Source organism: Lynx rufus, unplaced genomic scaffold (assembly GCF_022079265.1).
Source record: "Lynx rufus isolate CCGP_SWC_20201006 ecotype Redwood Valley unplaced genomic scaffold, mLynRuf1.p SCAF_9, whole genome shotgun sequence".
In the NCBI taxonomy this organism is placed as follows: Eukaryota; Metazoa; Chordata; class Mammalia; order Carnivora; family Felidae; genus Lynx; species Lynx rufus.
Genome location: NW_025814897.1, coordinates 85,948,068 through 85,969,293, shown reverse-complemented (window position 1 = coordinate 85,969,293; position 21,226 = coordinate 85,948,068). Strand labels below are relative to the sequence as shown.

Genomic DNA, 21,226 nt, shown 5'->3' with positions numbered 1-21,226 from the left:
CACCCTAAGCCCTGGAACATGTGAACGTTCTTAGATGTCACTTCCCTAATTATGTTTTCACATGGCACAGTTGACCTAAAGATGGGGAACTGACCATGTTGAGCCTGATCTAATCATGAGACTTTCAGGGGAAAAAAAGAATATTCTTCACCTGGTAACAGAAGAGGAAGTTGTAACATGCTGGGTCTGAAGATGAAGACAGCATGGGAAAAGGAATATAGGAAACCTTAAGGAGATGAGAGATGCCCTCAGCTGGTAACAAGCAAAAAGAGGGAACCTTAGACTATATCTCAGTTGCAAGAAACAGGGTTCTGCCAGCAACCTAGAAGTGGTTGGTGGTGGATTGCTCCTCAGTGACTCCAGAGAAGAGCTCAGTCTGAAATCCTGATATTTGGCCTTGTGATACCCTGAGCAAAGAACCCAGTTAAGACTGTCTATATTGGTAATCTGCAGAACTGTAGGGTAATGGATGTTGATTAAAATTTTTAAAAATCTTTAGAATTTTAATGTCATGTCTTACTTTTTATATTTTTCATTCCCCAAATGGAAAGTTAAAAACAAAGTTAAAGGCCATTTTGTATTGTAGGCATCCCTTGGTTTATTTCACTTTATTGTGCTTCACAGATAATGCATTTGTTACAAATTGGAGACTTGTGGCAACCCTGCAATGAGAAAGTCTACTGGCACCATTTTTCCAACAGCATTTGCTCATTTTGTGTCTCTGTTTCACATTTTGGTAGTTCTCACAATATTTCAGCCTTTTTCATTATTATTTGTTATGGTGATCTGTGATCAGTGACCTTTGATGGTACTATTATAATTGTTTGGGACATCACACATTGTGCCCATATAAGACAGTGAATTTAACCAATTAATCTTACATGTGTTCTGCCTAGTCCCAGCCATTTTCCATCTCTCAATCTCCTTGAGCCACCCTATTCTCTGAGACATAACAATATGAAATGAGGCCAGTTAATAGCCCTACAGTGGCCTCTAAGTACTCTGGTGAAAGGGAAATCCCACATCTCTCACTTTACTTATTTTTTTTAAAGATTTTATTTTACTTTTGAGAGAGAGAGAGAGAGTGCGCGCGCGAGCGTGAGCAAGCACGGGAGGGGCTGAGGGGAAGAGAGAGAGAATCTTAAGCAGGCTCCACACCTGGCACAGAGCCCGAGCGGGCTTGATCTCAGGACCGTGAGATTACTACCTGAGCTGACACTTAACTGACTGAGCAACAAGGCACCCCTGCATCTCTTACTTTAAATCAAAAGCCAGATATGGAGCTTAGTGAGGAAGGCATGTTGAAAGCCAAGATATGCTGAAAGCCTAATCCGGGTCAAGGCTCCAACTCTCTTCAATTCTGTGAAGGCTGAGAGAGATGAGGAACCTTCAGAAGAAGCCTGAAGCTAGCAGAGGTTGGTTTGTGAGGTTTGAAGAAAGAAGCTGTCTTTATAACATAGAAGTATGTAGTGAAGCAGCAAGAGCTCATGTAGAAGCTGCAACACTATTGAGAAGATCTAGCTAAGATCATTAACAAAGGTGGTCACACTAAACTAGATTTTCAATATAGACATAGACAAAATAGCCTTCTATTGAAAGAAGATGCCATCTGGGACTTTCATAGGTAGAGAGGAAAAGTCAGTGCCTGGCTTCAAAGCTTCTAAGGACAGGCTGATTCTCTTGTTAGGGGCTAATGCAACTGATGACTTGAAGTTGAAGCCAGTGCTTATTTATCATTCTGAAAATCTAGGGCCCTTAAGAATTATGCTAAATCTATTCAGTCTGTGCTCTATAAAGGGAACACCAAACCCTGGATGACAGCACATTTATTTACAACATAGTTTACTGAATATTTTAAGTTTAAGGTTTTCTCACAAAAAAAGATTCCTTCAAAGTGTTACTGCTCATTGACAATGTATCTGGTCACCCCAGAGCTCTGATGAAGACGTACAATGAGATGAATGTTTTCATGCCTGCTAACACAGCATCCATTCTTCACCCCATGGATCAAGGAGTAATTTCAACTTTCAAGCCTTATTATTTAAGAAATATATTTCATAAGGCTGTAACTGCAATAGATAGTGATTCCTCTGATGGATCTGGGCAAAGTAAACTGAAAGCCTTCTGGAAAGGATTTGCCATTCTAGATGACATTAACAACATTAATGATTCATGGGAAGAGGTCAAAATGTCAACATTAACAAGAGTTTGGAAGAAGTTAATTCCAGCCTTCATGGTTGACTTTGAGGGTTTCAAACCTTCAGAAAGTGACTATGGATGTGGTAAAAATAGCAAGAAAACTAGAATTAGAAGTGGAGCCTGAAGATGCAACTGAATTGCTGCAATCTCATGTTAAAACTTGAATGGATGAGGAGTTGCTTCTCTGTCTCTCTCTCTCTCTGCCCCTCGCTCTCTCTCAAAAATAAATAAATATTGCTAAAAATCCTTTTTGTGATAAAATTCACTATTTTATTTTTTTCTAAGGGTACTATTCAGTGCCACTAAGTATATTTACAGTGTTGTATAAACATTGTCACTATTTTTGAAACTTTGTCATCATCTCAAACAGAAACTCTTTCCCCATTGAGCAATAACTCCCCATTCCTCCATTGCCCAGCCTCTGGTAACTTTTATTCTACTTCCTGTCTCTATGAGTTTGCATATCTAGGTACCTTATATAAGTGGAATCATATATTATTCTTTATTAGCATTTGCGTAATGTTTTTCACTTAGCATAGTGTTTTTCAAAGTTCATTCATCTTGTATCATGCATCAGAACTTCATTTCTTTTTATGGTTGAATAGCATTTCATTGTATGTATAGCACATTTTGTTTATCCATGCATTTTTTTGATAGACACTTGGGTTGTTTCCTTTTGCCTATCATGAGTAATACTGAAAAGAACATTGGTGTATAAATATCTGCTAGAGTCCCTGCTATCAGTTTCTTCAGGTGTATCCCTAGCAGTGGAATTTGCTGGATCATATGGTAAGTCTAACTTTGTGAGGAACTGCCACAGTGTTTTCCAGAGTGGCTGACCATTTTGTGTTCAGTAATAGTACGTAGGGGTTCCAGTTTCTCCCTGTGCTTAGCAACTTGTGTTGGTTTTTGTTTTTTGGATAATAGCCATCCTAGTGAGTTTGCAGTGGTATCTGATTGTGGTTTTGATTTGCATTTTCCTAATGATTTGTGATGTTAGCATCTTATGTAATCTTATGTAATCTTATGTAGCCTCAGAATTGTCCAAGTCATTTGGTACTGATTTCTTTTTTGCTTAACAGTTCCTTCTCTCTTTCTCTCACATTTTACTATAATACACCTTTGATACTTTGGAAGTCTCCTCAGCCAAATATACAATTCATTCTTAAACATTCTGCTTTTCACTCAATAGAGCACATTTCAGCCAAATTTTCTGCTAATTTATAATGGGGATTGCCTTCCCACCAGTGTCGAATAACATATCCCTCATTTCCTTCTTGAGACTTTACCAGGAGTCCTTTTAATGTTCATATTTCTTTAACATTCTGTTCTTGCCAGTATATGTATTCTCTAAGATGATAGTTTTCTCTGCCATTCTGTCTACTACCTTCTGAACCTTTACCAGAATCTCCTTAACATGTCTATTTCTATGGCAGTCTCATCAAGGCAATCTACCAATGCTCTCTTCAAACTTTTTTAATATTTACGTGTCTGTTAGAGCAACACTCCACTTCTAAATACCAAAATATGTATTAACTTCCTAGGATTTCCATAACAAATTAACACAAACTTGGAGGCTTATAACAACAGAAATTTACTTGGAAACCAAAAGTTCAAAATCAAGGTGTCAGCAGAGCCATGTTTGTCCCAAAGGCACTAGGGGAGAATCCGTCCTTGCTTCTTCTAGTTTATTATGGCTCCTGTTGCTCCTTGTCTTGTGGCAGCATAACTCCAGTCTTTGCCTCCATGTTCACATTGTCTTTTCTCCATGTTTCTCTGTGTCCTTTTCTGTCTTGTATGAGAACATTCACATTGGAGTTAGGGCCTACCCTAATCTAGAATGACCTCATATTGATCCTTACCTTAGTTATATCCACAGAGACCCTACATCCCAGTAAGGTCACATTCTAAGATTATTGGTAGACGTGAATTTAGGGCAGAGGGAGGAACACTATTCGACACACTGCGGTCTCATTTTAGGTAATTATATTATAAATGTGTTATATAATCTAATTATAATTTTAAAAACCAACATTTATGATATTATGAAATTATTTTTTAATGTACTAATACCATTAATGTTAATACTCATATTAGTGCTGAATAGGGAAATCATTCTTTTCAGACTTGACGATATATATTAGAAGTAAGGGTTTATTTCATGTATCTTTGCTTTTTAATGAGGATATTATGCATATGTGCATGTACACACATGAATAAAAAGCACTAAAATTCTGTTGACTTACAAAAGTTTACTACTCAGTATCTGTTCATACTAATGTAGTAACATCCTAAATCCCCTCTTTATTAGAATAGTGGAGGTCTCGTTGATTGGAATGAGTGTGTGAGATTAAATGTCCTTGACATTTTTCACAGTTTCGAGATTGACTCCAAAATGTTTAGTGAATTCTTCAAATATTTAAATAAATCAGAGGAAAAATATTTCTATAAGTAGCAACAGTATAATTTTATGGAGTTTCCAATCAGGTTATATTGTTAAGATCAAGGACAGTGCCTATAAAAGGGTGAAAGAGTATAATTTAAGCAGACTGTTGCAGAAAAAACTCACTTTTAAGTGTCCTAACATAAAAGGGAAAAAGTTGGTAGGGTCATAAAGAGAGGAGTTTGACAAAACAATAATTGAGATTGAAACAGAAATGTATTAGAAAAGAGAGAGAAGATGGACTGGTAGGAATAAGGAAATATCACAAAAAATGAATAAATTTTTTTTTAATGTTTATATTTATTTTTGAGACATAGAGCATGAGCGGTGGAAGGGCAGAGAGAGAGGGAGACACAGAATCCAAAGCAGGCTCCAGGCTCTGAGCTGTCAGACCAGAGCCCGACGTGGGGCTCAAACTCGTCAACTGCGAGATCATGACCTGAGCTGAAGTTGGACGCTTAACCGACTGAGCCACCCAGGTGCCCCCAAAATGAAATGTATGAAAGCAAAGGCAAGATATAGGATAAGAGAAAGACTGTAAGGAGGGCAAAATATAAGAAATAATGCCATGAATAGCTTAATAGTAAAGTGTAGAAGATTAATAAAAATATATCAGTTTCTTTTGGCTTCATTAAAATAATAATTATTAGAGAGTCACTGTAGTCTTAATATCATATACTTAAGGTTTTCATGTTATTTTGCCAGAAGAAAATAGTAGAAACCATTTTATATATTACTTGCTAAATTTTGAATACATGTTATTTCTTAGTATTACATTGATATGTGATAGTGTGTATTACATAAATTATATAAAATTATATTCCAAGATGAATATTCATGTTATCTTCTTTCAATGGGAAAAATTTGTATTTCAGCATAGACACTGAATTGTTGCATGTGAGCACATATGAAGCAAACTTTAACATCAAATAAAAATGGAGTTAAAACTTCATTTTGAAGTATGATTGACATACAGTTTCAGGTGTATATCATACCTATTTGATATTCTTATGTACTGTGAAATGATAAGTGTAGTTATTATCTGTCACCAAAGTTATTACGATATTATTGACCACACTGTATATTATATCCCCATGACTTATTTATTTTATAACTGAAAGTTCATTTTATAATGGGAAAATCCCCCTTTTTTTTTTCCAGTCATAAGAACTGACATGGAACTATTTTAGTTGGCTGTTAGGCAGATTTGGCATCCAAGACAGTATCAAACGTAGTATGTTTTTCATTTGTCACTAAATTTTTAACTGGTCACAGAGTTTTTCTGCAATTATCACGTGCATTGCTTGTATTCAGTAAATATTTGAATAATCAGTTTTAACATATCCACATTATACACTACTTCTCTGCTGCCTTTTCATTAGTAAAATTAACCTCAGATATTCATGCTGGTATGTAGAAATGAATCTTATATCCTGTTACTTGCCAATTCTTTAGAGTTTGATATATTAGAATTGTATATCAACTGTTGTCAACCCTTTTAAGTCCTTGACCACTGTTCTCTCTGGTTTAATATATCATGTCATCCACTTTCTTCTGCTTAAATTTTCTAGTGGATAAAGGACTTCAATATTCTGGGTCTTTTTTAATCATTTTATCCAAAGTATATCATATATTTGAATTCAGAATCCCATTGAACCACTAAGAGGAATATGTACCTTAAAAACGAGAGACATTTAGTCATATACTAATTTTACATAACGTGGCTGGGGGAATCCTTTACCTAATATAATTTTTATTTCCTGCTTTAGGAATTCTGAAATCGTGGATCACCCATATATACTTTGAGAACATGCTTTAAGTGTTTTTTTGTTTTTTTTTTTTTTTTCTGGAAGCCTTACACCTGCCCTAAAAATTGAATGTATTGTAGAACAGACCTATGGTAAGTGGTTCTTTTTTCCCCTTTTTCTTCTGTCCGGTTCATGTTCAAGTTAAGTCTTATGAATGTTGTAATGCTGCTCCCTGCTGGACACTGTAATTTTTTAAAGTTGGCACTTAATAGATGGGCAAATAACTGGTTAGCTGGACCCACTGAAGAAGGAACTCCTTGGATGCATTCATAGAAAAACAACAATATGCAACAAAAGCAACTGTATTAAAATGGGTGATACCATCGTGATTGTGTTGATATCTGGAGTATGATGAAGGGGCTGGTAGTCTTGTTTCTAAATTTCATTGTCCACTTGTTGAGTGGCATCTAAAAGTTATAACAAACATACATCAAAAGATGCTTGTAGGTGATGGACCTTTTAGGATTTCCTAAATTGTGTGTATATAATGTTTATAAATGAAGTCAGTTTATTTTTATTCTTTTCATTATTATCTTTTTTGTAATAATTTTAATTCCCTGTATTTTTTGTTTTTCCAAAGGAAATATTTAAAATCGCTCCAGTATAATTTAAATTAGGCATTATTGGATCTATTTTTGAATGAGTCTTTCTATGTTACACTTTGTACAGTAGACTTTAAGTGTAACTTGCTTTGTATATCCATCCTGTAATCCAGCTACCATGTTTTCTAGTACACACAGGGAACCATACTTGCCTTACACAGAGTGACATTGGGTTGGACCTCAAGTGTCATGTCTATGTCCTTCCTATCATAAATCCTCACACTGTATGCATACACAGACTCCCAAAATTGGAGCCATATAAAATGTGTGACAGTTAAAAGTGTTTTTCTTCCTACCCATGAGCTAAATAAAATATGATGTTTTTTGGAGTGCAGCCTGTATAAAATTATTACTTGGATGTAATGTATATGTTTTTTAAAGTAAGCATACATTTCATTGAAAAGAAGTAACAGAAACAACATTGAGCTAAGCAAAGATTTAATAGGATAACTAATGCTCTTTAAGGGGCTGGGACTTTTTTGTAGCCATTGGGAAAGCCTATGAAATCTATTCTTAATTAAGGTTGTGGATAATTAGGCATAGTAACTTATTTGTTTATTATTAAAATATTGCAATAAAAATTAGAAATGTAGACCAAGAAAATAAAATTGTTAGCAAAAAACGTGAACACTTTTCCTTCTCCATAAGAATATATTATTTCAGAAAATATACCATTTTAAACCTTTTATTATAAAACATACCATCATATAGAAACATAAATGTATAGTAAAAAGAATAAATATAAAGCAGGCAACCATGTAATTGTAGATCATTCCTGGCAGGCCAGAAACTCTTAATGTAATCTTCCTTTTCTTTAGAGGTAACCGATGTCCTGATTTTCATGGTAATTATTTATATATTCTCTCTATAATTTTTGTCATTTCTATCTGTATTTCTCAGCAGTATGTTTACTTTTTGTCTCTTTTTAATCATTATGGAATCACATATTTTTTGTAACCAATTTAATATTTTTATTGGAAATGTTTTTGTTATTTAGGAGGAGAAGGGTATAAAGAATTAGAGATCTCAATGTAAAGTCAAAGAGGACTCGCTCTAGTGTACTGGGGAGCTGAGGGACAGGAGGGGTTCTAAGAAATTTAGATGTAGCAGCAATTAGAGTGGGATCAGGATGCCTGGGGACAGGCTTTGGCCTTTCATGGTAAGTGAGAGGCTGGAAAGATGGCTAGGAAGGGACAGCATTCTTCAGGAAAGGGTATAGGCTAGGGGTGGAAGGTATTAATGCTGATGGGTCCTATCACAATATGGTCAGAGACTTTGAGGGAAAACAGGTGAGTTATCTAGTGTGCACTGTTTGCAGGACCCCAAACCTGATACTGTCACAGTGTACACGTTGTGTTTCTTGGGACAAGTTTAGGAGCAGAAGCTCAGAGCTCCTTCTCAGCAGGGATGGAGGCCACCCTGTTGCTGCTGCTGCCACTGCTTAGCCTCCTCTACTGAATGGTGAATGATGGAGGAAATTCCCAGCAACATGTGGCCCAGGCCTTGTGACAACATGGAGGTCCAACTGAAGGAGCTCCCTGAGTACTTTCTTTGGGCCAAGTCCTTTAGAGTCAGCTTGTGGAGTAGAGCCTGTAGAATGTGGCTTTTATGTCAGGCTGCCAAAGAAGTCCCAAGGGTTTTGCTTGTATACACTGAAAGTGATGAGGGTGATGTCCTTTCTGTGCTTGGGGTTCTTCTGGCCCAGCCCATATGACAGTACCCATTTCTGCTGGGGTCCAGCTTTCCCCAAACTCCAGCACCATCAGGCCTGTGTCTTCTTCCAGCAGCTGGAAGAAGTCCTTGCTCTCCATGGAGGTCCCATCCTCCTCTAGCACCTGTGTTAGCATTCCTGTCAGCTGTAGGGTCTCCATCACCTTGTCTAGCAGTTCTTGGCAGCTGGCACCTTTGATCACAGAGAAAAAAGGTGGCTGGGGGTAGTGGAGCTGAGATCCGGACCCTATGACCAAACTCAGAGCTCATATTAGATACTTACCTAAGACTGGTGACTGTGACTGCCTTCGTGCTTTCCTTCAGGTTGGTGCTTACCTGCTACCATATGATGCTGGAATGGCTGTGGGGTGTTCAGTGGGGTCCCAGGCAGCATGGGATATGGGTGGGTCAGTTGGTAAGCACCATTGTCTGAAATCATATGCATTTTTTTTTCCTTTACTTAGCATTACAATTTGGAGATCATCTATATAGTTGCATGTAATATTCATTCCTTTTCATTATTATATATTATTCCTTTGGAATGACTATGACAGGATTCATTCATGCTGTTGTTGGTGGATAGTGTTTGGCTGTTATAAATGACATTGCCACGAGCGTTCTTTTACATATATGTTGTTTTTTTATCGGTGTGAAGTGGAAAAGTCATATATTTTCAGGTTAAAGATAATTGATTATATGGCATTTTAAATTAATTTAAATGATTACATGAGAAATTTATTATATTCTGAGAGTAACACATAATAAACATTGGAAAAGATTCTGAAATGATTATAATTTCTTTTACTCTAGGCCTTAGATGTACAGTAAAGTGGCATATAGTTTGTGATGGTATCAAAATAGTATACATATAGATGTTTAGACATAGTAAAGAAATAGATTTAAGACTTAAGGTAGTAGCTCTTTGGTTTACTTTATTAGTGCATTCAGTCTGTTAACTGTCGTGTCATATTGTGTATAACTTCTTCACTTTACTGAAGAAGAAACTAAGGAAGGCTAGAGAGATTGAGTCACATGCACAAGGTCATGTAGCAAGTTGGAGCTAGAAACCAGATCAACCTGTCTACTTGGCAGTCACAACTTAAAACAAACTAAAAAGTGAAATCAGGATATCTTCTTGAGTGTGTACAGCCATTTAAGTGGAAAATTTGCCTGACTAGCTTTCAGAAATCATCAGATGTTCTTTTGACTATTCACCAAGAATTGGCTTAGCCTAGAGAGTTCCATGTTTGAAGCCCCCAAAATGTTACCACACTTTATCATAGATCATTTTCTAAAAGACAGCTATAGTATATCCTAATTTTGAGAATTTTATTTTGAGCAATCCCTCATTCCTTAGGCTATTATTAACAAATAGTACATTTCTAATCTGTTTGTTTTGTAGATAAATGAATCTTATCCTTTTATGTGCCAAAACTTTTTTTGTATGAACATTTTTACATAATGTTTCTAAAATTTAAAGTTTACCCATCTGTTTTCTTAAACAGTACAAATGGAGTATAATTTAAGGGTTTGTTTGTTTGTTTGTTTGTTTTTATGGCTCAGAATTGTCATTGTAAACATCAGTCTTCACAGAATTTATGTGATTTCCCTAGAGACTTTTGCTGCATAGGACTGTTCTCCTAAATTGTCCTAGACTGATAGGCTTTTATGTCCCATGTGCTACTTGTGATGTGTGATGTTTTGTTTTACCTTTGTTAGGTAATTCTTGTTTCTTGGCTTTCTGTTCATTATACTGACTCTAATGTTAAAATCAACATTGTTTGGGTAAGAGCTTAAGTATGGTTCTGCCATCTACTGACTAAGGGCACAGAAGGTGTGGCAGCTTTTTAAAATTTATTTTGGGTTCATCAACTAGATTCGCCACTTTGTTTCGGAGTTCTGAGATAACCTGATGGCTGATTTCTGAACAATTGAAATGCAACATAGATTACAAATACCGGTGCGTCCTTATTTGGGGGATTAAAATTATCGTGTACACATTTTCTTATAAAACAGTAATATTGAAACAATTTGCTTAAGGACTCCTTCAAATGGGAAGTCCAATGGGCCTAAGTGGGCATTTTCTAATTATAAAATATTTGATAGGATGGACATTGAAATAAAAACAGTGTATTAGTTGACACTGCCATTTGAAAATGGCAGTCATGGGGCGCCTGGGTGGCGCAGTCGGTTAAGCGTCCGACTTGAGCCAGGTCACGATCTTGCGGTCCGCGAGTTCGAGCCCCGCGTCGGGCTCTGGGCTGATGGCTCAGAGCCTGGAGCCTGTTTCCGATTCTGTGTCTCCCTCTCTCTCTGCCCCTCCCCTGTTCATGCTCTGTCTCTCTCTGTCCCGAAAATAAATAAACGTTGAAAAAAAAAAAATTAAAAATTGAAAATGGCAGTCATAAAAATTAAACCACCTTTGAAATTATAGCTTTTTAAAGGACAGTATAGAAGTCACATGGATTTGGTTTCATGAAAACTTAAATGCCTCAGGAAAACATTCATTTCAAAGTGAAATGCATTTGACTGCTTACCCAATTATAAACCACTAAATGTTAATTTAAAAAAAAAAAACTGGAATGGGAGAGTATATTTGTTTTTAGATGACAGGAGATAATTGGGAAGAAAGATAGATAGTTTCTATCCCAGTACATTAGGCATCAATATGATGATTTCTTATGTCAGTGAGGTTTTTTTTTTTTTTTTTAATTTGAAAATTCCTTTGTTTTAATTTATGTGAACGGATTTTAATTCTGCATTAGGGGTAAAACAAACAAAGAGCTTTCTGTAGTTTTTTGCAGTTAGAACATCGTTGGCAATTGCCTTATGAACAAATTATCTTAGAGGCCAAACGAGAGGATTAGGTTTTCCTAGGATCCATCTGAGATGCATCTGTGGTGGAAGTGCAAAATGACACAACCCTCGTAGAAGACAAATTGGCAATTTCTAGGAAAAGACCAATGCATTTAAACTTCTCTGTATACTAGTTCCGGAAATTTATTACAGATGTACTTGTGTACTCATGTAATACTATATGTACAGGAGTTTTCACTGTAGCATTTTTGCGGTAGCAAAAGATTGGAAACACCCCTACTGTCTATCAGTAGGGTACTGGTTAATGTGAACTGTGGCATATCTATACAATGTAAAACTCTACAGCCGTGAAAAAAAAGAAAGGATATTTTCTATATGCAGATTTATGTTTTAAAAGAGCAAAGTTCAAACAGTGTATGGTAAATTACTTTTTGCATAAAGGGGGAAGGAAATAAAAATACATATTCCTATTTGCTTATATTTGCAAAAAGAAAATCTGGGAGGTTATGCAAAATATAAATCCTATGTGTGGATGGGTGAGGAAAATGGAGTAGATGGAACTTTAACTGTGTATCGTCTAGATTGTTCTTAATATTTAAATAATGTGTTACTCATTAAAAATAGTTTTGTTTCATTTGTAAATCATATGAGTGGGAAAGAAAGGGGTAAGTCTGCTACATTTACCACAGAAATTAGCTAATTTTACTCCTTTATCTGCAGATCCTGGTAAGCACTGAATAAGTATTTGTTACACAAATGAAAATTGAACTCTGTAATCTTTAGATGGTCTCTTTTAGCTTATTTCTTATTTACTTATGAATTTATTCTTTTAGCTTATATCTTAAAGTATCTTTTTAATATGAGAAAAACAGTAATGTAATCATGTGTTGATTCCAGTATAGAAATAAAGGAAAATATTTAAGTGGGAGGTAATGAGATACATTGTTTAGTTTATTATCGTATTATCAGGAAGTTTTACTTGTATGATAGTGATATTAAGGAATTAATTATATTTTCTTTTAACTTCATTGAGAAGTAAAATAGTTCTCTTTTTTTTTTTTTATAAATTTTTTTTTTTCAACTTTTTTTTTTTTTTTTTTTTTTTTTTTTTTGGGACAGAGAGAGACAGAGCATGAACGGGGGAGGGGCAGAGAGAGGGAGACACAGAATCGGAAACAAGCTCCAGGCTCCGAGCCATCAGCCCAGAGCCTGACGCGGGGCTCGAACTCACGGACCGCGAGATCGTGACCTGGCTGAAGTCGGACGCTTAACCGACTGCGCCACCCAGGCGCCCCAATAGTTCTCTATTAAATTAGGTAATAAGCTTTCATAATTAGCAAATAAAAGTTTATGGAATTTGAAGGCAAACGGGGAGATGGCAAACATATTTGTTAAGCTGCCTTATCTTCTGTCTTACTTTATTTTCTAACATATGGGCAAATGTTCCGTCCTGAGATTATTTTAGGTCTAGTATATAGCAGCAGCAGCAATTCCTGACAGAAAGACCAGATACCTCTGAGTCTGGTATTAGAGTTTGGGGATGGGGGAGGAGAATAGGGTTGAGTGGCTTTTGCTCTTCTGTTTCAAAGAATCCAGGAATTTGTTTCGGCTGTTGAGTTGAAAATTTGAGTATTCAAATAAGTAGTATAAGAATGCTTAGTTTTCACTTTTAGATTTTATATATGTCACCTGTTTCTAAATTTCTTATGACAAGGATTTTGACTGCCTTTGTATACTATTTTTGTGTAAAACTGCCTTTTTAAAGAAAATTATATATACAGAGAAGTGCACATATTAAAAGTAGATGGCTCAATGAATTTTTCAGAAGCCAAATACACCCATGTAACCAGCACCCAGATAAAGAAAAGAAACATTATGTATGTATTTTATACATACAATTACACAGTATAATTTTTTTGTGTCTAGTTTCCTTTGCTCAACATTATGTCTTGCTATTCATCTACATTGCATGAAGTTGTGGTTGGTTCATTTTCATAGCTCCATTCCATTATATGACTATATCACAATATTTTTAATCCATTCTGTTAATGGACATTTGGGTGGTTTTCCATATAATGCTATTATAAACATTCTAATACATATTTCTTGATTAATATATTTGCATATTTCTTTTGAGGATGTCTATCAGTAGAGTACTGATTAAATGAACTGTGGCATATCTATACAATGAAATACTCTACAGCTATAAAAAAAGAAATGATGTTCTCTGTGTTATATTTGAAAACTATTTTTAGAAGCTTCTTTTTAATTATTTTTATTTTAAGTAGGATTTTTTGTGAGCATCCATTTGTGCCCAAGTTATGAATATTCTTAAGGCCTTCTGTGATACTTTTTATTATTCAGAAATATTTTAGATACATGTTCTGATTATGTGCCATTAGTATATTGCAGAAAAGTGTTTTATATGTTTTAGTTTGTATCTTAATAATGTATATCATAAACTTCATGATTATTGTATTATTTAATTTTGCATTTATATTTCATAATGAGAGTAATTACCTATTTAAAAATGCATTTTGTCTCTGATCACAGTGCTGAGATTAAAGAAAGGCAGTTTTACTGGACTCTTCACTAAGTACTTAGATATTTTTCACTTGTCATTACATTTTTTAGTTTAAAGCATCAAATTAAATATTATTTTATCCTGGCTTTTATTTTAATTCATGCATTTAAAAACTGAAATTTAGATAAAAGATAGTTTCAAAATAAATTCAGTATATTATTTATGAGTGGAGCAACACATTAGCATTGGGTTCACAATAGATCATATCGCTTTTATTCCATCTTACAAGCTTAGCAGCACAAACAGAATAATCAACATATTATTTGGCTGTCATCTGCTGAACAGAAACCAGAGATCACAAGGAGGTTTTCCCTAGCTGTGGTGATGGCCTTTTTGTTCCAAGCCCCCATCTGGGAGGGCCATGGTGTGTTATCATATGGAACGCGGGGTTTTCTGTAATCTGCTTAGCTGCACTGCAGTTTGAATCTTCATTCCATGTTTGTGTAATTTATAATTTTAATGAGACCATGGCTCTTCTGGGCTTTGAAATATATTAAAAGCTCTTTTGTGCATATGCTTTTGTTCTTGCTTAATAGGCTCAGTGTATTTAAAACTGATGAATTTTTATTCATGAATTTGGATGTCTGGGGATTAACTTAGACTGAATATCATTACACTCATATATTGATGGTTAGAAAGTTTTTTTATTGTTATTATTTTGTTTTTGTGTGTGTCTCTGTGCCTGTGTGTGTCTGTGTGATACTTGTTACCAGAAAAGGAAAGAACTTATATAATTTTGAAAGACTAGGAAAAAGTGACATGGCTGGATCGTAAAGAATTAATTTAGATTTTATCCATGTTATTTATTCATACTCATATTTCATGATTAGTCTTAGTATTTTAGATAAATGTTATAAAGAAATAATTATGAAAAAGCAACTTTTAAATGAGTTAATACTTTATGTACTATTGTTTATATTGGAATAATATTCCAGTGTGTGACAAAGACAGGCTTTGTATTTTAATTGTATGACATCAATTGTCTGGCCATACTAAATCTGCCATTAACTTTCTTGAATTAAATTAGGTATATATTTTATATTTTAACTATTTGTAGTCTTTCTTATTTCTGTAAAACCTTAATTAATGGAGTTTTTAACCTACATTGGTGTATATAATGAAAAGACTAATGGAAAATCATTATATGCTTTTTATTACATGCTTCAAATCTCTGTAGTTATTACTTATAATGTATTTTTAAAAATGGAATATAAACAATTGTACAGTCCTTTAGAAGAAAACCATGACCCTTTTTAGATCCAGACATGTTTTTTTGAAGTTGCTATCTATTGGATTCAATTAGGGGTAACATATAGACTTACTGGTCTTTTATGAAGTTGCCCAAGGTATATATTTTTTTTTGTAAAAACCTGTGTTTAATACACTAAAGCATTTTGTAACTATAAAATATCGTTCTTTTTTGGTACATGGTGGTCAGCAGTCTCGTTGGTCCCTTCTTCTCCCCCACTACCCTTAACCTAGAAACGTGAAATAGAGGCAGAAATGACAGCATTTTGTTCTTTTCTAAGCTAATCTATCAGATTTGACACTGAAATGTTTGTTCTTCTAGAATAACTCTCTGCTTTAGTATTTATTAGTTGTGCAATTTCAGTTAGTTTAGGAATTTACTGTTAAAAATGTATGATCTAAAGCAGTGCTGTCCAGTACAAATATAGTGCAAGTCACTTAAGTATTTTATTTAATCCATTATATCCAAAATACTATTTTCAATAATATGAATTATTTTATTGTTTTTTTGTACTATGTCTTCAAAGTCCAAGTGTGTATTTTATACTCACAATACATCACAATTTGGACTAGTCACATTTCAAGTTCTCAGTAGCCATATATAGCTAATGACTACCTTATTGAACAGTGTAGCTCTAAAGTTCTACAGAAATGTGTATTTTTTGCATTCCTCATTAATTTTCTAGCTATATCCTATTCAAGACGACCAAAGAATGTTCATGGACTATCTAAATGAAATTACATACGGTTTTTTTTATAGCTCTACCACTGATACTATTGGTATATATCTGCCTGATTAATACACAAAATCATAATTATGTTACCTGATTCCTGTCTACTTAACAGATATTGTATAGATATGCTTAAATATATTGTGATAATAAGGAAATAAGGGCTAATGTAATGGATGTAGTATGTTCCTCAGCAATTGTGGGCAAATCAAACTTGTCAGACGTGTTTTAAGTATACCAAGGAGCTTAGTTTTATAAGAATCTCATGGCAAATCTTAATATTTTTTTTTTAAGTAGAGAACTCCTCTTCACATTCTTAGAATTTTTCTGCATAGTTATTTGTGGGAACGTATATGTCTCTTTTCACATAAGTTTGCTTAGAACTCATACTGCTTTAAACTTGGTAGAAAAAAAACAAAATAAAGTTCTCTAGGATTCTATACATTTTAAATGCTCTGTATATATTCAAATAGGAGAGGGAACGTCTTTAAGTACTTTAGAAGCACATAGTTAAGAACTATAAAACATTGAATGATGATTTGAATTGATTCAAATATTTTAAAGTGTAAAATGATCAAGGTGATGTATATAAAATACTGTCACTACACGTACTTTATAAAAAGTAGAGACTTTTTGTGTAACTGGTTCTTGGCTCAAATATGGTTTTGAGAGAAAATCTCAGAAGGAGATCTCTCTGAACTTTCACGTTTGAAAATTTTAACACTTTAAAATTTTGAGGGAAATGAGCTAATTTTTATGTAATCTAACTTTTATGTAGATATTACCTGATGCCTGTTGTATCCTTTTACTCACTTAAATTTTTATTGACTTCTCTGTGACTTCTGCATTTAAAGTGTTGACACAAAATGTTAAACTATTCTTTAAACAATACCTCTAGTTTCTTGGAGATGATAAATCCATCCATTGATTTCCTAATTTTATTATGTACACAGTCAATTGTAATCCAAGATTACAGCAAACAAGATGTTAATTTCGAGCCATAATCTATGTACATTTCAATTACAGAGCATGATTGTTATAGAAGCACAGAATAAAAAGGAATAACATTTTGTGCTATCCTCACAGGAGCTGTCAATAAAAGATGTAATAGGGGATTTAGGAATCTGGAAATGGCCAACTAATTTATGTGAATCTATTTTATTTCAGCTAGAAAGACCAAGCTCTTTTTCGTCTGCACTGCATATTGCAGAGCACAGGCTGTCTATAGAAAACCAGGCGGCTGCATATGGATAGTCCCTTGATATCATTCACTTGCTGTGTAATCTTATTATGCAAAGTTCTAATCTTCACCTAGAATGAATGCCTCTGGGTCAGAATATAGTCATATCAGGGTTTTTGAGGTCATGTTTTGTGATCCTTAGCTTATTCTTCTAAGTAGAGCTGGGATTTAAAGGGTATTCCCCAGACGCTAGCAGAGATAGACAGCAGAACCTGCTGCCTTTTTGGAAGACAAGACCAACATGAGGTCCCTGGTAGGATTAAACTTGATTTGTAGCTGTAGGATTTTTTAACAGATGTATTATTGGACAGGGAATAGGGGGCCACCAGCACAGCAAAATTGAATCACGACTGGCATTCTCAGGGAGTTTGCTGCCTGCTAAAACAGCAGCTGCATGTGGATTTGACTTCTTTCAGGTGAAGCGACTTCCAGTCATTTGGAAAGGATGGGATGAAAAGGAACCTTGGTGATAATTTTGATGTCTGCAAGATTTAGTACCAGTGTAATGGGATTATCGGTAACACCTTCACTGCAGAAAAAGCCACCTGGCGCTATAACTGGCAGCAACTGAGAACTAATCCTTTCCCATCTCTTGGATGTCATTCACGAAGCTCAAAGCGATTTCTACCCTGCTAACTGTGATTAATTTTATAAACAACAACAACAAAAAAATCAGGTGATCAAGGCAAAGAATGTGCTTTTTATTAATTATTTTTAATGTTTAGCATTATTATAAGCTATATGACTTATAAATTATATAAGGCGTGCATAAACTATATGTATGACTTAAAAATGTATTAAAATGTTCAAATAAAGAAGTTGATTAATAATATCTTTTATACTTTTTCCAGTTGATTGACAGTGTATTTGCTATTGGTAAAGATTTATATTTGAGATTAAATATTAACTTAAATACTTTAGTGTTCTTTTGGATATAAGGTCATTATCACTAAATTAATCAAAATATCTATAGGTGTAAGGAATTCATCATACATTTTACCTGTTTATTAAAGACTGCTTTGATTCCTGCTGATTAAATGTTTTTAGTGAGGTAAACCATTTTTAATGATATAAAAATAGACATTTATATTTTTGATGATTAAGGTAATGCTATCTCAAACCAATGAAAAGAGCTTTCTGTGAAAATATATGATTTTAATATATAAAAATCCTAAAATAGCTAATATTAATACTGAGTGACATTTTTTAAAATCAGAAATTCTTAGTGAAAGTTTTCCTTTAGCAGGTAGAGGTTTAGTTATTTGCTCTAGAATCATGTATTAGTTAATTGAGGTTTTTGTTTTTTAAGCATTTTATGTCAACTAAAAACTTTATCAAGTACTTTGTTTAGAGGTGTTAATTATTTTAATATTCTTCTTCTACATGGTTCAGAATAAACTGAAAGAAAATGAAGTGAAATTATCCCATCAGTCACCCAAACAGTATGCAACATAACTGCCAAGACTAGAAAAGATAATTAGTGTTGTCAGTGTTATGATCCTAGAGTACTTACTTTTAAAATATTTATTCATAGAACTTGATTTTTATCTTATTGTTTTTGATTTAGTAGCTTTTTATTAAAAAATTATAAAATCTTAATATAAAAATTTAACTATGTATAGGTGAATAATTTTTACAACTATAAGAATTATTAAAATCTAATCATTATGCACAATGCATTGATTTGCTTGTAGCCTCTATTTACATATAGTATGTTTTATTCTTCATAGGAGATCTTTATTAGAAAAATCAATAGGTAATAAATTTATGTAGAGATCTTTGATTAAACCTACCTAGCAAACTTGTCATTATTAATGGATTTTTTAAACTGATTTCAAGCTATTGTATTCCAAAATGTGTTTCTTCATTTGCTGTCACATTTTAAATAAATGAGAAAGCTTAATATTTTTACTGAACTGCATTATGTTAGTTTATAAAGGAAGTTTTTAGCCTTCTATTTGTATTTTTACTATTTGAAAAGGTATTCATTTAAAATTCTATCACAATGGAAAGGTCTATCCATGGAATACGTAGACTAAATTCTTTTTCTTATCCTGATAACATAATCATTTATATTTTAAATACAAAATGTTTGGTTTATGTGTAATTTCAAATTATTTTGCCAGCTAGTGCGTTTTCTCAGGGTAACTTTTTATGGTAGTTAATAATATCTTATAATTATTTTTTAAAATGGCTTTCCTTTCAAAAAATTTGTCTCAAAGCTTTTATTAAACATAGTATTTACTTTTCTGCTTTTTAAATCAGCTATTTACTGAATGGCTCTTGAGAGTATTTTTTCCTTCTCTGTTCATAGGCAGATTAGAGACGGTTATTTCTTTTGGAAAGTCCCAAATAAACTCATCTTAATTAAATTCACTGTAAACATACAAGGTCTTCTCAATGATACACATTCTTTTTAGGTAGATTCATGTGAATTTAATACCTTATTGATAACTTATGAGAAATTTGACTCACCTTTAGAAGCTACAAATAATAGATTTATTGGCACAGGTGACTAATAATATTAGTAGAAGTTAACAGGTGATTTTGGACTTAAGAGAAAGGGATCTAGACTGAGAGAAACGAGAAGAAATTTTTAAAAAGGAATAAGGTGTAACAAAAGCAGGATGGGAATCATAGGAATTCTTGATTATTTAAGAGATTCTAAACTCTTTTCTTTTTCAACAATTTATGAGACTTGATATCTCTCCAAAGAGCCATACATGAACTGTAGACTGGCACAGTGACAGCTAACCTATGATAATGCTAAATGATAATATTTCATTTGTTTTTTTGTTTTTTTAATTTTTTGTTAACGTTTATTTATTTTTGAGACAGGGAGAGACAGAGCATGAACGGGGGAGGGTCAGAGAGAGAGGGAGACACAGAATCTGAAACAGGCTCCAGGCTCTGAGCTGTCAGCACAGAGCCCGACGTGGGGCTTGAACTCACGGACCGCGAGATCATGACCTGAGCTGAAGTCGGACGCCCAACCGACTGAGCCACCCAGGCACCCCTGTTTATTTAATTCTTTAAAATGTTTTATTTATTCTTGAGAGAGAGAGAGCGAGAGAGAGAGAGAGAGAGCGAGCATGAGTGGGGAGGGGCAGAGTGAGAGAGGGACACAGAATTGAAAGCAGGCTCCAGGCTCTAAGCTGTCAGCACAGAGCCCGACGCGGGGCTCAAACTCACAAGCTGCTAGATCATGACCCGAGCTGAAGTCGGATGCTTTACTGACTGAGCCACCCAGGCTCCCCGATATTATTCCATTTGAATGAGTACCCTTCAACTCACATGTACAACTTGTATATTGTTCTGAAATAGATGGATCATATGTAATCATTGGGGGATTATTGGTGGATGAATGGGATGGTTTTGGTATTTTACTGTTTTGGAAGCTGTTATTTGTGTTAAAAGTGTTAACTGCTTATGGTTTATAAATATAAAATGAGTTTTGATTTTGGATATATATAAGAAGTGAACTTCAGAAAGTAACACTGAAGGTTTTAAAATCATTGCAATGTTAGCATGATAAAGTTTGATGATGAAATTTATAGAGTTCTCCCAAAGTTAACATTCAGTTTAAAATTAATGAATGGATAAATTTTGTCAAATTCCTGAAAATACTGAGTTTGTCTTAGTGGTCTCAAATGACAGCATAAAGTCCTTTATAGGGCTTCCTTCCTGGGAGCTTATTAAAACTAGATTCTGCAGCCTTGCTTCCACAGATTTTCATTTATTAACTCTATGATGGGAGCCTGGGAGTTTGTTTGTTTGTTTTTGGAGTTTGGTTTTTGAATTAGGTTCTCAGATAATTTTGATGTTGCAGTCACATGCAAAGCAA

General features: G+C 34.2%; 1 protein-coding gene and 1 pseudogene across 5 annotated transcripts in view; one reads left to right on the top strand and one right to left on the bottom strand.

The window, feature by feature from the left end:
* IMMP1L (inner mitochondrial membrane peptidase subunit 1) overlaps positions 1–21,226 on the top strand; it is an 82,427-nt gene that overhangs the window by 13,590 nt on the left and 47,611 nt on the right. Inside the window, exons 1-2 of one of the 5 annotated variants that reach the window (XM_047071051.1) lie at positions 6,420–6,542; positions 17,799–18,058. The exons of 2 other annotated variants lie outside the window; for them this stretch is intronic. The gene's annotated coding sequence lies outside the window, so the exon portion shown is untranslated. Of the gene's footprint in view, positions 1–6,419; positions 6,543–17,073; positions 18,059–21,226 lie in introns of those variants that run through there. 2 more of the 5 variants (XM_047071054.1, XM_047071052.1) reach the window with 2 other exon arrangements.
* LOC124506004 (cell death activator CIDE-B-like) lies at positions 8,321–17,985 on the bottom strand (annotated as a pseudogene).